General features: G+C 36.6%; 1 pseudogene; it reads right to left on the bottom strand.

Moving 5' to 3' along the window:
- Positions 1–8,551: 8,551 nt before the first annotated feature.
- Positions 8,552–15,490, bottom strand: LOC149547129 (aldehyde oxidase GLOX-like; annotated as a pseudogene).
- Positions 15,491–19,355: the final 3,865 nt, after the last annotated feature.

Genomic DNA, 19,355 nt, shown 5'->3' with positions numbered 1-19,355 from the left:
CTTTTCTTACCTTTTTCTTTGTAGAATTTTTTACCTTTGAATTCCTTCTTGCCTTTGTACTTGTGGCTTTTCTTCTCTTCCTTGTCTTCTTTGTTTGGGCACCTAGTAGCAATATGACCAATTTCTTCACAAGAAAAATATATTAGAGAGAATTTACCTTTGTACTTTCCTCTAGTCTTAAAATATTTCTTTGCAAGTAAAGCTTCAACAATTTCAAGATTACTATCTGAACTTTCTTCAGTTTCTTCTTTACTTTCTAATTGATTATTTTTTATTTTCTTTCCTTTTTCTTTGAGTGAGAGCTTTGATTCAAATGTAGATTCAATATTGTTAGAAGTAGGAACATAGTTGTCAAAATTGTCTAGTTCAAAAGCTGTCAATCTTCCTACTAGGGCATCCAAACTTAACTTGTAATTTGGATCACATCTCTTTTCTTGAATAGCAGATACTCTAATTGTATAGATCGATAGAAAAGTTCTGAGTATTTTAGTTACAACAGTTTCTTCTTTGAGTTCTCCTCTAGATGCTCTAGTTGCACTAACACTAGCCTTAATTTGTTCCACATATTTTGCGACATTTTCATCTTCTCTCATCCTCATTTGATTGAATTTTCCTCTAAGGATTTCTTCTTTGGCTCTTCTTACATTGTCATCTCCTCCATAGATTTCTTTTAAGTTTTTCCACATATCAATAGTAGTTTTCCCAATCTTTGACCTCATCAAATTTAGCATAACTGAGAGCAGATGCAATGTCAATCATCATGATGTTATGGTTCTTCTTCTCAACAATTTCATTAGCTAATAATGTTCTGGTGGTAGTTTTATATTCTTCATCAAGATATTTGCATCTTGAATCACTGATGGTAGCCAGATGAAGCCTCATAAGTCCTTGCCATGCTGCAAAGTTATCTCTGTTGAGCTTTGAAATCTCTCTCTTGTAAGACATTCTGATCTTTAGCTTAGGTCTTTGAAACCTTCTTTCCAAGAACCAAAAGCTCTAATACCAATTGTTGCAAATATAAGAGGAGTAATTGAGATGGGAAGGGTGAATTAGTTACCACTAAAATATTTCTCAGATCCCTTAGATGTTAATTACAAAATTCAAACTAATAAAATTGGGTACTACTAATACTCGATAAATGTAGAGTGCGAATTACTTTAGTAAATCTTTAAGCTATTATTAATAATTACTTGCAAGCATGAAAGAAATAACATGAACACATGAGACACTAGGATTTAACATGGAAATCCAATTTGGGAAAAACCACCAATTGTAACTAGTTACTATTTTTCACTCTTCTGAAGTGAGCCCTATTAGGAGTCAACCTTGTTAAAGGTTACAAAACACACTATTAGGTGTGACCCTGTTAAAAGATTTAATCACCCTATTAGAAGTGGTCTTGCAAAAGGTCTTGAAATAATTCAATTGAATTTCCACCTTGTTAGAAGATTTACAAATGGTTGTTAAACCAACTCTGTTAAGAGATTTTAGATCACTACTAAAATGGTTAGAGAGTAACAATGAAATGACCTAATTGTGATGCAAATGAATTGCTGATTACAAATGTTGGTTTTGGTTCATACTTGATCCTTCTTGATCGAATAATACTTTTCTACAGCATAAGGATATCCTTTGTTCCTTCAAGTTTGCTTCCTCTCCTTATCTTTTTCAACTTATTCAACTTCCATCTCACGCACATCACATTCTACATAACTGAAATCACAACTTGACCTTCTACTTATACATTCTAAATTGTCAAGTCAGCTCAAATACAAATTAGAATGAGCAATATTCATCACTTCAGTTGGCTAGAATCAATAGGCAAAATAATTAAGCTTTAGATGCCAAAATAGGAAAATCCTTTGGTAGCTGACCCAACTTAGTAAAAACTAATTTTGAAGTGATTTCCTGTGTTAACCAACAAAAGCTCAGTTAACACTAAAAACTTACAAAATTACTTTGGTAACTAAGTGAACTTAGTTAACACTCATTTCTACTTAACTTCCTTCGACACCTAAGTGAGCTCATTAGAAACTGCCTTTTGCATAGAGTAAACTCAAGAACACTTGGTAGACTAGGAAAGCTATCTTCACTAACCAAGTGAGCTCAACATGCACTGATTGTCAATTAATATGACATTTTTTTAACATCAAGGACAACACACAATTGATCAATTGTATCCAATAGTAGTCACTACTAATGTAGGAGTATCCTAGGCTTTTTGAAAGTTGAACATGTTCGATGTTTTTCTCCTTTGTGGACTCGATCACCAAAGGAATAGTACTCTATCATCTCTAGGTGTAGTATTAGTTGAGGAGCTCAGTTAATGAGGGGGGCTTGGTCATTGAAGGCTTGCTTAGCATCTACATTATTTTTCTTAACATATAATATGCTGCTCGACAATGCTTGTGGTTATTTCTAATGCTCGGTAGAGTGGCTTTCAAGATGAACTTCTCGTTGATTCATTTGAATTATTTGGTGCATTTATTGCATGAAGATTGGGATCATGATGTGGATCAATCATTGGAGTTTGTGTAGACCTATATTTTAGGTCTTTCTTAATTACTTAACACATGTTGTAAGCCTTTTAAGGTCCTTCATATTTAATATCTATTAGAGACTAACTTGTAGTTCAATATATATTTAATGTAAGATTTTAATTTAACTTTTAATAAACTAGGACAATTTGTGTCTTAGTTTGGTATAAATAAGGGGGTCTTGTGGACTCTTAAGTCAATTATTCATCCATCTTAGAGAAGAGCATGAAGTAGAGGAAATTTTTTTTAGAAGGGTTAGTAGCTACAACTTGGGAAGCAAGGAGATTAATTGGTGGGCTTACGAGCACAAGTTTAGGTCATCCTTGAGGGTTTCTACCAATGTGGATCTGGACTAGCTAGTGTGAGGATTAGATCTTAAGGAATTATGTTTAATTGTTTATTATAATTACTATTTGTATTTGTCCCTAACCTAGATGGCCTTACAACTAAGCACATTGCATGTAAATAGTTATATTTAATGAATAAAGAGTTTTGATTTAGTTTCAAATATTGTATTTCTGTTGTATTTTTTATGTGTGGTTATTTTTTGGGGGTTAAGATATGTCCTTTGGGGATGCTCCTTCCTTGTATTGTGTTAGGTGGTATAAGAGACTATTCATTCCTAATTTCTAAGGTTCTTTGAATCCCAAAGCTCTGATTAATTGGATTAGTGAGTTGGAGGACTACATTGAGCTTGAGGATATTGAGGATCCATGCAGAGTTAGGTTTGTGCAAACTAAGTTGATAGAACATGTTGCTCTTCACTAGAAAGAATTGCAAAGAGATAGAGAGGAGGAAGGTGAAATGAAGATCATTATATGGAGGTTGATGGTGACTAAGTTGAAGGCTAAGTTCAATCCTATTGATTATGAACTTGAGTTATTTAAGAGGTTATAGAATTTGGAAGAAAAAGATATGTATGTGAAAGATTATACCGAGGAGTTCTACAATTTGACTATTCAGTCTAGGCATGGAGAATTGTCAAAAAAAAAGGTAGCTCAGTGCATTAATGGTTTGAGATTCAATATCTGAAATGAGGTTGGTATGTTGAAGATTGATTTGGTTTAGGATTATTTTCAATATGCCTTGAAGGCAGAAGATAAGTTGAAGAATAAAAATCAAGGTAGTTACAAGGGAAAGAAGTAGTATAGCTTGAAAAAGCTAAATTGAGTGTAGAAGATGAACAAAAACCTATTGATTAGAAGAGGAGGATAGGTGGAGGTAATTTTAGAGGTACTTGCTACAAATGTGGTGAAATAGGACATAGATCTTTTCAATGTCCTAGGAGAGTTGTTGTTGTGAATGAAGTTGACAACCATAGCAATGAACATGACAAAGGATAGAGTTTATTGGCTCGACTAGTACTAATTAGCCTAAGGAAATTGGGATCTTATCAGAGGAGTAATTTGTCTTGAACTTGTTGTAAATTGGGTAGTAAAGTTTACAATGTGATTATGGATGATGGTGGTACTGATAACCTTGTTACTGAGGAGATGGTTAAGAAACTTGGTTTGAAGAGAGTGAGACATCCTTATCCTTATAGGATTGGCTAGTTGCAAGGTGAGCAGGCTTTGAAAGTGAGGGAGCAGTGCCTTGTCAATTTCCAAATTAGGGACTATAAGGATTAAGTGTTGTGTGATATTATGGACATGAATAGTTGTCATTTATTGCTTGGTAGACCTTGGTAGTATGATTGTAGGGATCTACATGAATTTTTCAAGAATGCGGTTTCCATTGTGAAAGGTGGTAGGAAGAATTCCTTGATTCCTTTACAGAATGAGGAGCTTGGCAAGAGGAGCCTAATTATTGGTAGTCAGGTTGAGTTGGTAGTTATAAGAGGGTTATAGATTAACATGGAAAGCTGACCTATGTCAAGAAGCAAAAAAAATAAGGGAAATAATGTGCAAGTTGAGAACTTTGAGGATATGTATGTAGAGAACCAATTTGGGATTTATGTGTTGAATCTTAGAAGTTATTCAAGCTATTGCGAACATCTTTTTCGAACCTAGGGTGTCTGATCTAGGAGCATTCTATGCTTGTTGGAAATCTCACATGTTGGAGGTGTTTTGGCTTTGTGGACTCAATAACCAAAGGAGTGGTTCTTGGGTGTCTCTAGGTGTAGTATTGGCCAAGGAGCTTGGTCAAAAAAGGGAGCTTGATCAATGAAGGGAGCTTAGTCATTGATGTTCTTATCACCATCTATATTATTTTTCATAGTGTATGCTATGTTGTTGGGAATGCTTGTGAGATCTCGGCAATGTTTGTGGTGGTTGTTGATGCTCGACAGTATGGCCTACAAGATGGATTTTGTGTAGATTTGTTTGAATGATTTGGTACATTTATTGCATGAGGATTGAAATCATGAAGTGAATTGATCATTAGAGTTTGTGTGGACCTATTTTTATGGTCTTGGTTAATTATTCTTGATGTATTTAATACACATTATAAGCTTTTGAAGGCTTTGGTATTTAATATCTATTGGATGCTAACTTGTGGCTCAATATATATTTAATGTAAGGTTTTAATTTAATTTCTAAGGAACTAGGCTGACTTATGGCTTTGTTGGGTATAAATAATGTGGTCTCATGGAGTCTTAAGTTAAATGTTCATCCATCTTAGAGAAGAGGATGAAGTGGAGTAGAAACTTTTGAGAAGGGTTAGTAGGTGTGCCTTGGGAAACAAGGAGATTTTTTGCTGGGCTTACAAGCACAAGTTTAGATTGTCCTTGAGAGTTTCTACCAATGTGGATCTGGACTAGCTAGTGTGTGGATTGGATCTTAACCTACATCTTGTAGAACTATTTCTATTTGCATTTGGCCCTAACCTAGAAGGCCTTATAGTCAAGCATATTTGAGGTAAATGTTTATCTCTTATGAATAAAGAGTTGGGACTTAGTATTAGATCTTGCATTATTTTTTTTTTCCTATTGTGTGGCTATTTGTTGGGGGCTAGGACATATCCTTTGGGGATTCTCCAACCAAGCACTACGTTAGATGTTATTAGATCCTAGTTGTTCCTAAGTGTGTAAACTAAGCACCAAATTTTAGACAGTTTGCACTAAGACTTGGGTTTGTGAAGATCTTGGAAGATGCCTCCAACAAGATTGGACCCTAGGGAAATTGATGATCTCTGCAATCCTATGGAAGAAAGGTTCTCAAAGAAGATGGAATTGATGAAGAGTGACATGATTGTTGAAATTGTGAGTTATATAGGTGGTGTACCTTGACATGTGGGTATTGAAGGTACTTATGAGGAATTTGTTGAAGATTTTAAAGTTTCTAGATTGAATGGTGAGGATAGAGCTAATCAGTTGGAGAGACATATTGGAAATAATGCTAGTCTATTTTCTAGATCTGGATCTTAGTTGAAGTTGAAGCATAAGATGGCCTGATTTCTAATTTCTAAGGTACTTTGAATCTTGAATACCTAATTGATTGGATTAGTGAATTGGAAGACTACTTTGAGCTTGAGGATATTGAGGATCCCCTTAGAGTTATGTGGTGGTTGCTAATCCTCAAAAATATAGCTTGCAGGATGGACTTCTCTTGGATTCATTTGAAAGATTTGGTGCATTTATTGCATGAGAATTGGGATCATGATGTGGGTCGATTGTATGAGTTTGTGTGAACCTATTTTTTTGTGTCTTGGTTAATTTTTCTTGATGTCTTTAATATGTATTGTAAGCCTCTTAAGGCCTTTGGTATTTAATATTTGTTAGAGGCCAACTTGTGGCTCAACAAATATTTAATGTAAGGCTTTAATTTAATTTTTAATGAAAAAGGCCAACCTATGGCTTAGTTGGGTATAGATAAGTGAGTCTTTTGGATTCCTAAGTCAATTATTCATCTATCTTAGAGAAGATGATGAAATTAAGGAGTGGATTTTGAGAAGGGTTAGTAGTTACGGCTTGGGAAATAAGGAGATTACTTGGTGGGCTTGCAAGAACAAGTTTAGATTGTCCTTAAGGGTTTCTATTAGTGTAGATCTAGACTAGTTAGTGTGGAGATTAGATCCTAAAGAATCTTGCTAAAGTGTTTATTGTAATTTTTATTTGTATTTGGCCCTAACTTAGAAGGCCTTGTAGCTAGGCATATTGTACTTTAATAGTTATATTTTATGAATAAAGAGTTGTAATTTGGTATCAGATCTTGCATTTTGTTGTATTTATGTTGAGTGGTTAGTTTCTTGGGGTTAGGACATCTCCTTTGGGATTTTCCTACCTTGCACTACATCAATTGTTGATTTAGAACAAAGATAGGTTTGGTAAAGGAAAATGAGAATACCCTTTAGTTCATGGATATGGCGTGAGTAGTGAACGGGGAGTGTAGACATTAAATGCTACATTACTATTACATGCAAGACAAGGTGGAACTGAGTACTTCACCATGAAGGTGGCACTATAACCAAGATTCGTGGTGGTAGACATGACAATTATCTAAGGGAAGAGATTGGCATAGACACTCTTCAAATAAGAAGGGTTGTACATTTCCAAATGGATCTCTATGGGGAATTGTAGTCTAGTGAGTTTGTAATCAAATTTTGGATTAGAATTGTCAACCATAACTCTTGTGTTTGGCAACACGTTAGCAATGGAGTAGTACATCTTAGTGATACCCATGGTGGCAAGAACACACCAATACTGCTATAATTATTAATGATTATATGGATCTAAGGGGGTCATAGATTAGCCTATGACCTTTTTTCATAAATTTCATGACAACATATGTCCTTAGGGGTCCTATGACCCTTAGATACATATTATAGCTAATCGTCTGGTTCAAATAGGGACATGTGTTATAATTAAATAAGTCAAAATGCGCTGGAGGTTAACCTATGATCTCCTTTGACCCATATGATCAATTATAATATGTCCCTAGGGATCCTAGGACCCCTTGGGATATATTTTTTTGTTGAATGAGTCAAAAGTGGTCAAAGTTTAACCTATGATCCCCTTCAAACCATGTGATCAATTATATAAGTCTCCTTCCATATCTTTTAGATGTCATTATGAAGTCTTTCAAAAATGACCGATCAATGTACGACTTATCACTTTTTTTCTTGATATCATCATCACTCTAGGAGATCATACTTTTCCTAAGCTACAGAAAGGGTAAACATTTAAGTGTTTGATTTTCTCTTTTTTAATCAACTATTTACTGCCCATAAATTTTTAGAAGATGGAATATTATGAATTTCTTAAAAAAAAAAATATTTCAGTTGACAAAAAACCAAAAGGGTTATATTATTATCAATTAATATCAAAAATATCAATTTAACAACAAAATTATTCAATTTGTCTAATTATCTAATCTAATTTCGATGACTTAGTTATATTTTAACCACTCTCAATTAACTTATACCAAATTTACATAAGGGAGTATAGACTTTAATTCACTTAGCTATAATTGGATAAATAGTTTTTATAGTGATTACAGTGATACTAGATGTGATAGTCTTAGTTTTTATTTTCTACTAAGTTTTTGATAAATGTGTCGATAGATAGTTGATTTGGCATCCAACAGTAATAGCCCATTGCCATTGTTTAGCAATTTTATAATGTGACTCTTTATGTCTGAATTCAAGATTCTCTTCATATTATACTTATCACAAACTTATAACAAATTTCACAATTTAATTAGATTAGTAAAACTAATCAAAAAGAATTTTTATTTTAGTTCAAACATTTACAATTTATGTTGGCTTTTGTGTCTAGCTTTTAATTAAAGAATTGTCATTTCCTCCATAAAAGGATGAAACCCTTGTTCTAGTAGGACTTCAAATATTCAATGTTTTGATGGACGTAATACTGTTTTGGTTTTAATTTCGACATATTCTTCAAAAACATTACACAAAGTTGACAAATTAACACATTCTATTTTTAAGCGATGTATTTTACCCTCACAATTTGTAGGGTTGTCACAACAGAAAATGAAAAGTGCGAGAAAAGGATATGGATATTGGAGTATATTCGACTCCTTATTTCAGAGAAAAGATTTGTGTAATGACTAGTGGGCCTATGAGAAATGAACCCATTGAGCAGTGCTGGGAACACCGCCGTTACCAACAAAGAGCATGTAATATCCGGGAGGAGCAGCCACTGCTGATGGGGGAGCTGTTACAGTCGAAGAATAAACATTCGTGGACTTCGGAACTAGGACGGGTTTGGTAAAGGAAAGCGAGAGCATCCTCTGGTTCATGGATATGGTGTGAGTAGTGAAAGGGGGAGCGTATATATTAAACGCTACATTACTGTTACTTGCCATAGCGGATGGAACTGAGAACGTCACCGTGAAGGTGGCAGCGTAGCCAATATTCGTTGCGGCAGAAACGGCGGTTATCTGAGGGCGGAGGTTGGCATAGACGGTCTCCAGATAATAAGGGCTGTACGCTTCCAAACGGAGCTCCGTGGGGAATTGCACACCGGAAAGTTTGTAATCGAAGTATGGGTTAGAACCGCCGACCACAACTCTCGCATCTGGCAACACGTTGGCAGTGGAGTGGTACATCCTGGCGATACCCATGGCGGCAAAAACGTACCAACGCTGCTGCCCGGCGGGCAGACTGTGTCTATAGAGGTAGGGCGTGAAGACGGGCCTGTCGGCCATGTCCCACCTGGCCACGCCCCTTGCCGCTCCGTTTATGATGAGAATTTCGCCGTTGGTGAGAATGAGCATGTCCGACATGGTTCTGGACTCGGGCATGTCCTCCATCTTGAAAGGATTAAACAGAGAATGAAAATGTTGCAATAAGAAGAAATACACAACACCAGATTTATCCTGGTTCACCACAATAGTGGCTACGTCTAGACTGCAGAGTATTGAATTAATAAGAAAAAGTTAACTTAAAAATGAGCAGGAGCAGCATATAAAAGGGCTCCAATAATATTACAAATGAAGAGTCTTTGGAAATCAAGAGACTCAATTATTGGAAGGAAAAGAAGACTTGACTGTTGGCCTTCACAATATCAACAAACTCCCACCTGAAGGACAACCAATGCTGCAACTGATCACCCAATACCCTGCTCAAAAAATGATCTATCTTTTCTTCACAAGCCCAAGAGAAGTTCTAGCACATTCGAACTTCTCTTTGGCAACAACCTTCGTGAATATATCAGTCGGAATTATCTTGGTGTCAATCTTGACAACATTCAGCTTGCCCTCTTCGACTGCATGACGAACAAAGTGAGCATGTGCATCAACATGCTTGGAGCGACGTTGTGATGACTGATTATGTGCCATGAAGATCGCACTATGGCTGTCACAAAACAAATTATATTCATTTTGATGAACTTTCAATTCACTAAGTAACCGCTGAAGCCAAATCATTTCCCTTGCACCTTCGGAAAGAGCTAAGTATTCAGCTTCAGCTGAAGAAAGAGCAATGCAATGTTGCAACCGTGAAGCCCAACTGATCGCAGCTCCAGCAAATGTGAAGGTGTAACCAGTGGTAGACCTTCGTTTGTCCAAGTCTTCGGCAAGATCAGAATCAGTGTAACCTTGTAGTTGAACTTTGTTTCCGCCAAAACATAAAACATAATCTGAAGTACCTTTTAGATACCTTAGTATCCATTTGATGGCTTCCCAATGAGCTTTGTCGGGATTGCTCATGAACCTGCTCACAACTCCCACCGCATGAGCAATGTTGAGCCGAGTAGAAACCATAGCATACATAATACTACCAATGGCTGATTTGTATGGAATTTTCTCTATAAATTCTTTTTCTTCCTGTGTTTGAGGACATAATTCAGAACTTAATCGAAAGTGACCAACAAGAGGAATAGGAGTTACTTTTGATTCAGCCATGCCAAATCTGTCAACAATTATGTCAATGTATTGTTTTTGAGACAAAGTGATTTCCCTCTTTTTCCTATCCCTTGTGATTGTCATACCAAGAATTTTTTGGCCACTCCTAAGTCTTTCATTGCAAATTGGCTTGCCAATTTTTGCTTCAACTCATTAACGATTCTTTTGTTTATGCCAGCTACTAACATGTCATCGACATAAAGAAGAAGGATGACAAACTCTCCACTTGGAAGTTTCTTGAAGTAGACACATGGGTCTGATTCACATCTTGTGAAATTATGCTCAGCCATGAAGTGATCAAATTTTACATACCACTGTCTTGGGGCTTGTTTCAAGCCATACAAGCTCCGATTTAATTTGCAATAAAGGTGTTCATGTCCCTTCTTTACGAACCCTTGTGGCTGCTCCATGTACAGTTCTTCTTCTACATCACCATGTAGGAAAGTTGTTTTCACATCAAGTTGTTCTAATTCAAGATCCCATGTAGCTGCTAATCCTAGAACAGTTCGGATAGTTGTCATTTTGACAACTGGTGAGAAGATTTCATCGAAATCTATCCCTTGTTTTTGATCAAATCCCTTTACCACCAATCTGGCTTTGAAGCGTTTATTGCCTTCGGCTTCATCTTTCACATGATATATCCACTTGTTCCTAAGTGGTCTTCGATTAGGCGGAAGAGATACCAAATCCCAAGTTCGATTCTTGAGTAAAGAATCCATTTCTTCATGCATCGTTGTTTGCCATTTATCACTATTGACATCTTTGAGAGCTACTTTGAATGTAGATGGTTCTGAAAATTCTGAAACTAGAATTGATGGCTCTGCTTCTTCAGCGTACAATAATTCATAATTAGAGAATTTAGCCGACATTCTTCGTTCTCTAGTGGATCTTCTCATTTGGGGTTCTCTGTTCTCTAGTTGAACCAATTCAAATGGAGAACCGGTTACACTAGTTCGCTGGTTTAAATGTTGAATGCCCTCTCTACTGCTTGAGAACAGATTATTATGAAGTGTGCCTTCTCCCTGTGATATATTTGTATTGGGTGCCTCAAAACCGGTATTACCAAGATGCTGGTATGTGCTCCCACCATGATTACCTTGCACATTAACGTCCTACAAATCAATTTGTAGACCCTATGAAACAACTCTAACACATTGCGAATGGAGTTCTGCACCCTATACATTCACCTCTGTTATGTGTGTTTGAACCTGGTTTTCATTTGCCCCTTGCGGATTATGTGTAGGCTGCGGATTAGTTGGACCTACACTCTGAAATTGCCCACATTTATTGCCAAGATTGTGGCTTGAGTTTCCACCGTGCTCAAATGGATATAGTGACATACGTTTACTATGAGTACTCTGTATATAGACGGGATTGTTATAGATATCAATTGACACAGCCTGCGAATTACTCTCATCCTCTAGATTGATGTCCTGCAGTTCTATTTGCCCACCTTGCATTGGTGGATGAGCATTATAGTCCTTTGACTGATAGCCCATTGTAGTAAGAGGATCCCTTGTACTTTGGTTTGAAAAACTTTCACAAGCTTGATCGTGATGGAGAGACAAATTCCTGTCATGAGAAGAGATATCAGAAAACTCTTGTGTAGAACTATCATCATGTCCTGTGTTCCCAGGAGTGGAAGAAGATGAAAAATTTGGAAATAGTACAGAGCTGGGACTATATGAAATAGTGTTAGAAACTATTTGTGGATTCAATCCAACATTCCTTTGTGCAGCGATTGGCACAAATTCTTTTTCAAACATTTCCTAAGAATTTAATGCTGGAAAGGTTTTCTCATTGAAGACAACGTCTTTGCTTCTAATAATCTTCGTATCAGTTAAGCTCCAAAGCCTGAAGCCAAACTGATCCTCTCCATAGCCAACGAATATGCAAGGCTCAGATTTAGGATCCAGCTTGCTTCTTTTTTCTTTGGCACATGTGCAAAAGCCTGACAACCAAAAACTTTAAGATGAGAATAAGAGAGTCTTCTACCTTGCCATTCCTCTTCTGGAATTCTGAAGTTCAACCTTGAAGAAGGACTTCGATTAATGAGATATACGGTTGTATTACATGCCTCAGCCCAGAATTCTTTTCCCAATCCCGCATTAGAAAGCATACACCGAGCTTTCTCCATTATTGTCCTATTGAGTCTTTTCGCTGCCCCATTTTCTTGAGGGGTATAGGGCACAACTTTCACCCTACGAATACCATTATCTGCACAATAATTGTCGAACTCCAGTGAACAAAACTCACCTCCATTATCCATTTTTAAACATTTGATCTTATGGCCCCTTTGGTTTTCAACAAGAGCTTTGAAAACTTTAAATTTAGAAAAGACTTCAGATTTATTTGCCATCATATATATCCATACTTTCCTAGTACAGTCATCAAAGAATGTAACAAAAAAATTTGAACCTCCTAAAGAGCTTACCTCAACCGGACCAAAGACATCCGAGTGTACAAGTTCCAATGGTTTCTCCTTGAGATCATGTCCATCTTTCAAGAAGCTGACCCGCTTTTGCTTTCCATAAAGGCAATGTTCACAAAATTCCAAATTTGCTGATTGGAGACCCGGTAGTTGATCCCTTTTGAGCATTATCTCAAGTCCCTTTTTGCTCATGTGGCCTAATCTTTGATGCCAAAGTGTTGCATCGCTGCCCATGACTGTCATAGCAACCCCTATTTCAGTAGGCTTCTCAAGAAGATAAAGATTACCAACTTTGTTTCCCTTGGCAATTAATCTCGAACCCTTGGTAACTTTCCAAGTATCCGGAGATAAGAATTGATAATATCCTTGGGCAAAGAGCTGACTAACCGAAATTAGATTTCGCTTTAATTTGGGAACATGGCGAACATCTTTTAACAACCATTTCCCTCCATTTTCCAGCAGTAACAAAATGTCACCTTTGCCAACTATTTCGCAAGATTTTTTGTCTCCAAGAAATACCTCTCCAAATTGACCACCATGGTAGTTTGTGAAACAATCCGTACATGAAGTAGCATGGAAAGAAGCTCCGGAATCTATCACCCAAGAATCTGATTTTGTGTCACTTGTAGAAAGAACTAAAGCACATTCATCTTTCTCATAGGCTGTATTTGCTTCCATGTTTCTCACATTTTCTTGTGCTTTCTTGTAAGCTCGACAATTTCTCTTTGTGTGGCCAGGTTTACCATAAAACCAGCATTCACCATTCCTACCTCTTGACCTTGAACGATTGGGTGACTTTGATCTTCGCTAATAGTAATTATTATTTTCTCTATGATGGCTTCTTCCTCTTCTCTCAGTGCTGACCATAGTGAGAGCATCACCGGATGAGGAGTCTTTGTTACTCCTTCTCATGTCTTCACTTAATAAGGTGGCAACAACTTCATCATAGGCCAGCTTTGACTTCGTAGAGCTTGAAGTACTTACAGCTGTAACTACGGGATCCCAACTATCAGGTAAAGAACATAACAAGATGATTGCTTTGGATTCGTCATCTTGAGTCACACCAACCGAGCTTGCTTGACATAATAGGGTGTTCAAATCATTTATATGATTTGACGTTGCAATCCCTTCCTTCATTTTCAGTTTGTAGAGTTTCTTCATAATGAAGATTTTGTTTGCAGCCAACGCCGTTTGATACATATTCTGAAGTTTGTCCCAAACATCTTTTGTTGACGTCTCATTTGAGACATTGAACAAGACATTTTTCGCTAGTGAGAGAAAAATGGATGCCATCGCCTTGTCATCCATCTTTTGCCAATCTTCATCAGTCATTGTAGACGGTTTCTTAGACTTTCCTTCGATTGTGAGAGCCAAGTCTTGCTTAACCAGCAAAGAACGCATCTGCACTTTCCACTGGCTGTAATTCTTGCCTGTAAATTTTTCTATTTTCAAATCCTCTATCTTTCCGAAAAATTCAACACATATTTTCCAACCTGCACACCTCGTGCTCTGATACCAATTGAAAGGATTAAACAGAGAATGAAAATGTTGCAATAAGAAGAAATACACAACACCAGATTTATCCTGGTTCACCACAATAGTGGCTACGTCCAGACTGCAGAGTATTGAATTAATAAGAAAAAGTTAAGTTAAAAATGAGCAGGAGCAGCATATAAAAGGGCTCCAATAATATTTCAAATGAAGAGTCTTTGGAAACCAAGAGACTCGATTATTGGAGGGAAAAGAAGACTTGACTGTTGGCCTTCACAATATCAGCACATCTTCCACGAGGGGTTGGCGTCCGTGATGACCATTCTTCCACAGCTGCGCAGTGCGGCCATGAAATTACCGGCATTGGTGGCGGCGTAGCCACCATCGGGGCAGCCACCGCAGATGAGTATTTCCACCTTGGTAAAACCGTCGGACGCAGAGAGCGGCAGCATCACGGAAGAGCCCGTGGAGGAGTAGTTCCGTGGGCCGTCGCCAGGCATTCTGGGGAATGTCTTGAGCACAATGTTCTTCTTGTAGTCGAGAAGAATGGAGTCCCTATTGGCGAAGATAAAGAGATTGCCATCGGAGGAGAGATGGAGGAAAGGATAGAGATTGTTCTCTGGCGAGGAGCTTGTTCGGGTTTGGGTGAGGAAGGGCAGGTTGTAAGTTCCCTCGCCGGGCTGCCTTGGAATGAACTCGTAGTTAAACACGCCCGTGCCCCCGAAGACGATGATGCGGTTGTCTGGAAGAATCTGGTTGGCGGCGTACCAGCGGTTGTTGAGAAGCTTGACAGGGGTAGAATTATCCCAGTCGCAGGAGGCATCCGAGCAAGGAACAAAGTAGCGGATATCTGTGGCTCCATCCCGCCACCCGCCCGTCTGAACGAGGGTGCCGTCGGCCGCGAAAGCACCGGAGCAGCATCAGGTGTCAGTGAAGATCATGAGCGGCCTAATGGTGTTGGTGGCAATATTGTATTCAATGGAGAGAGCATAGCAGTCGTGGGTCAAGTACTGGTTCTGCGGATTGTCACGGCACCTCCCATTGTCCAGTATTACCTGCGACGGGCCAAAGTTTGTCCGATCGAACATCACCACAGTGTTTTTGTACATGGTGGTCATGTGCATGGCCGAGACGCCGCCCTTCTTTACAAGAAGAGTCCATCTTCCCACCTTCACTCCAAGCTGCCCTGCTGCGTCCCACGACCATATGCTCACCACCAAAAGCATCATAAGCCAGAAATACTGAAATCCACTAGACATTTTCATCGTGGCTCTCCCTTGCACTAGTGACACTTTCTGTTCAAGTGTGAGATCGTTGGTGGAAGACTCATGGTTTCATGGGCATTTGAAGACTTCCGTACTGAGGAATTCAATAGGAGTAGGATAGGATCAACGGGTCGTGTGGCTTATCGCGTGTTAAGAGTAATAACAGGCATGGGATGCCTTTCGTGAATTGTTTTTTAATTCTAATTTCCCATTGATGTCAGTACAGCACCACTGGCTGCGGTCCAAACATTCATTAGACTGGTCATTACGGAAGGTTTCGGCTTTTGCCCCTCGCCAAGTTGAATCCTTGTTTTAATTTAGTCACTAGAGCTTATTCCTAATCGCATAAACAATATTCGAGATAAGCATTTCCTCGCCTGGTCTGCGGCTTCCTTTACGGCATACCGCAATTGCCTTCACGCTGTCAATTCTCACCCCTCTTTGTGGGCGTTTCAGATTTGCTTCGTTTTTCGTCTATGATTAATTAATGTGATAAGATTTAGGGTGTTATAAAAACGTGATGAAAGACGAGTTTAATATTGTGGTATTCAAAATTCAAAAATCGGCATATTAAGCCGAATTTTTAGGTAGATATATCGCAAAAGAAAAAGCGAGTTTACACTCAAGCGTATATAGCAAACGGGAACGGAAGCGAGTAGAGGCGGGACGCATTATAGTGTATATGTTTAGCACGAAACACATAGTTTCATGCTTATATAGGATAAATAAGTACGTTTGTATTTTTTATTATTTGTTCATCAAACATTCAAATGTTTGAAAATTAATCTTACGTTTAATGATTTCTATAAAAATCACATTAGTTTTGAGTGTAAGTTTATATTTAAGTTCTATTAAAATATTATAAATTGTTTTTTATTTTTCATTTTTCTTTGCTTTGTGTTTCTATCAAAATTAGGTTTTAGAAGGTCGAAAGGAACTTGATGTGCATAGAAGTAATGTTTGACGATGACTTCCAACTGATGTAGGGTGGAGGAAGATGAAACATGTCACCTAGTAATGGCATTGGAATGCGATTGGGGACTCCTATACAAATATAGTACAAGGTGTTGGAGGCATTAGAGTTGTTGGTTAAAAGCAAAATAAAATAAAATGAAGATAGACAAAACATTGCACAAGGGAAGGATAGCATGGGATGTGATCCCATGGGAAAGAGGGAAGCCTCAATCAAGGCTATTCACTTCGTGAATGGATTTTTCAAGAAACATAAGAAGGGCATGATGCACAGGTACCATTTTAGAGAAAATGCCTATAAATTATGTTATTGTCAATCCAAAAAAAAGATTTGAAGAAGATTTTGACAAGGAAATATGGAAAAAAAAAATATTACTTTACTTTTAAAGGGATTTTATTTCTTAATCCAAATGTCTATGGATGAGCCATTTTGAACTACATCAATGGATCTTTACCACCTATAACCTACCTTACAAGGAAATGTTCAAATCTCTCCAAGTGTACAAGATTTGTTGTAGTTGTTGACAATGTATGCGCTGAAAAACTAAATACTCTATGATTATCAATGGAGCTATGATCAAAATTTATTTGTGTTCCAGACATGATACCTATCCTTCAACCCTAATACCAAAACATTTAATTTTTATTTTGTTTGGGAAAGGGTCCTAAATTTCTGTTTGTAAGTTCTATTATATTTGTGTTTTCAAGTCATGGGTACCTCTTTGAGGAACATGTGGTGGATGAGCTAATCTCAAAATTAGTTCCACACCACTTATGCTTGCATCTTAGTATAGATAAAAATTACCAAAGATTATATAGAAGACATAACTTTGAAATTATTTAATAGCTTTTAGAAATAAAATAATAGATTATGAGGATCTACCCTTTTTAATTGATGGTTCTTTAAAACTAGTCAATCAGTTCGTCAACCTCAAAAATATAACTCTTAGCCAATTTGCATGTTGGAAAGACATCTCCTCTCATCATTATTTAGTGGAATGAGGATAGTATTGTCAAATGGGAAACACCATAAATGGAAATTTTATAGGCCTTCTAATAAAAAGATAAGTTATTTTGAAGGTTAAAAATGTATCTACTATGGTTAAGTGAATTAAAGTTAAGGATAAGGAATTAGAAGATGAGGCCACAAACTTAAAATGGGGAAAGATTTTATAAACATAATAAAGAGTCTTTCTAGTAAAGATTTTATGGAGCAAAAAATAGTCCCAAAGTTCACACTTCACAAAGAAAGGAGAGACAAGGGGGTTGAGAAAGAAACTATGTACACTAGGGATTTAGGAAAGAATTAGATATTGGTACAAAATCAAGAAGAAAAATAGGAGAACTATTAATATGAAGCTCTAATCCCAATCTAGTAGTGGAGTGAATCTTCTCGACACGGAGTTGAGTGGTATTGATTCTATGACTTTTATAATACATGGTCCCCTAGTTGTAATATTTCATAGTGAGGGACAAGTTTATTTTTCCATACGTTGATGGTTTTGGTCTTAACAACATGACATGATCTCATAGGAAACTAAGGCAGTTATATATGAGTTTACTATAAGTAATTTTTTAATATATTTTGTTTTAGTGAAGTATGTCCTTCATATCCATGGATTCATCTCTCTCAAGCATATTTTTTATTAAAAAAATTGTGTTGTATTACCATTGTTTAGCTTGATTTAATATTGCTAAGCACTATCTTTTCCACAAGACTATATTTCCTTGTTTTTTTTAATATAATTTTCCTTCCTTTAATGTTTTTGTTAATAAACCTTATTTTGGATAGTAAAATTTACATTATTTTACTATTTTAAATCCAATCATTTATAAACCATGGAATATAATGTAGATCACCTTTCAAATGTATTGAATAACCATTTATTCAAAAATCTTTTGATTGCCAACATGTGCATTTCAAGATCATTATTAGTAATAATATTGAATCTTGTTGTATAATTGCTTATAATTATCCATATCATGTATTGTTATGTTTATTCACAATTTTATTTTATTAAAAAGAATTTTGAAGGGACACTAAAAACCTTTGAAAGAAGAATTTTAATATGAAACAAGAAGAGGAAAATAAGAAAGGTGAACCGATAAGAGCATGAGGGAGATCAAGCATAGTTAGAGAAAAGTGAAAGTGTGAAAGCATGAATAAGAAAATAGATATCAAAAGAGGAAGAAGATAAAAAGGAACATAGATCTGAACAAGAAAAGGTAGTGCTAAACCTAACATATCATTTGGCTATTACTTTCTTACTATTGTAGCAAAAATATCTCTTAATCGATTCGACCTAACAAGTTTGTGAAATCCTATATGGTAACATTGATTAATGATGTTTGTAAGTCCTTTAGAGTATGTGAATCTTTAGATGCGATCAAGGATTGATAAGGTCTAAATGATCTTTATGTTAAAGCCTTGTAACTAGGTCACACTAAAATTGCGCATGTAAACCTTTAACAAAGTTGGCTCCTAGCGTAGCTCACTTGAGAAGAATGAAATTATTTGGTTGTCATTCCCAAGTGGTTCTTCCCTTTATAGGGTTTCCAAGTTAAATCATGGTGTGAAATTTGTGAATTTTTATTTATTTTGTAGGTTAATTTTCATGATATTTATATAATATTGCAACTTAGTAACAAGTAGGTAATAGTTAAGTTAAAGAAAAGATGTATTTTTTATACTTAGCAATAATAGAAACAAAGACATAATAGGTTTGATTAGATTGATTACAAGATTGAATTGTGAAGTTGAATGAGATCATTGTGTTATTTCTATTGATTTTTACTAATTTGCATTGGTACTCAAATGTTTGGAAGGTATGTAGCATAACTAGACATAACTAATTCA

The sequence above is a fragment of the Cupressus sempervirens genome, chromosome 7 (assembly GCF_028749045.1).
Source record: "Cupressus sempervirens isolate cs-2001-9-10 chromosome 7, ASM2874904v1, whole genome shotgun sequence".
NCBI classification, from domain to species: Eukaryota; Viridiplantae; Streptophyta; class Pinopsida; order Cupressales; family Cupressaceae; genus Cupressus; species Cupressus sempervirens.
This window is presented reverse-complemented; position numbering and strand designations above follow the sequence as displayed.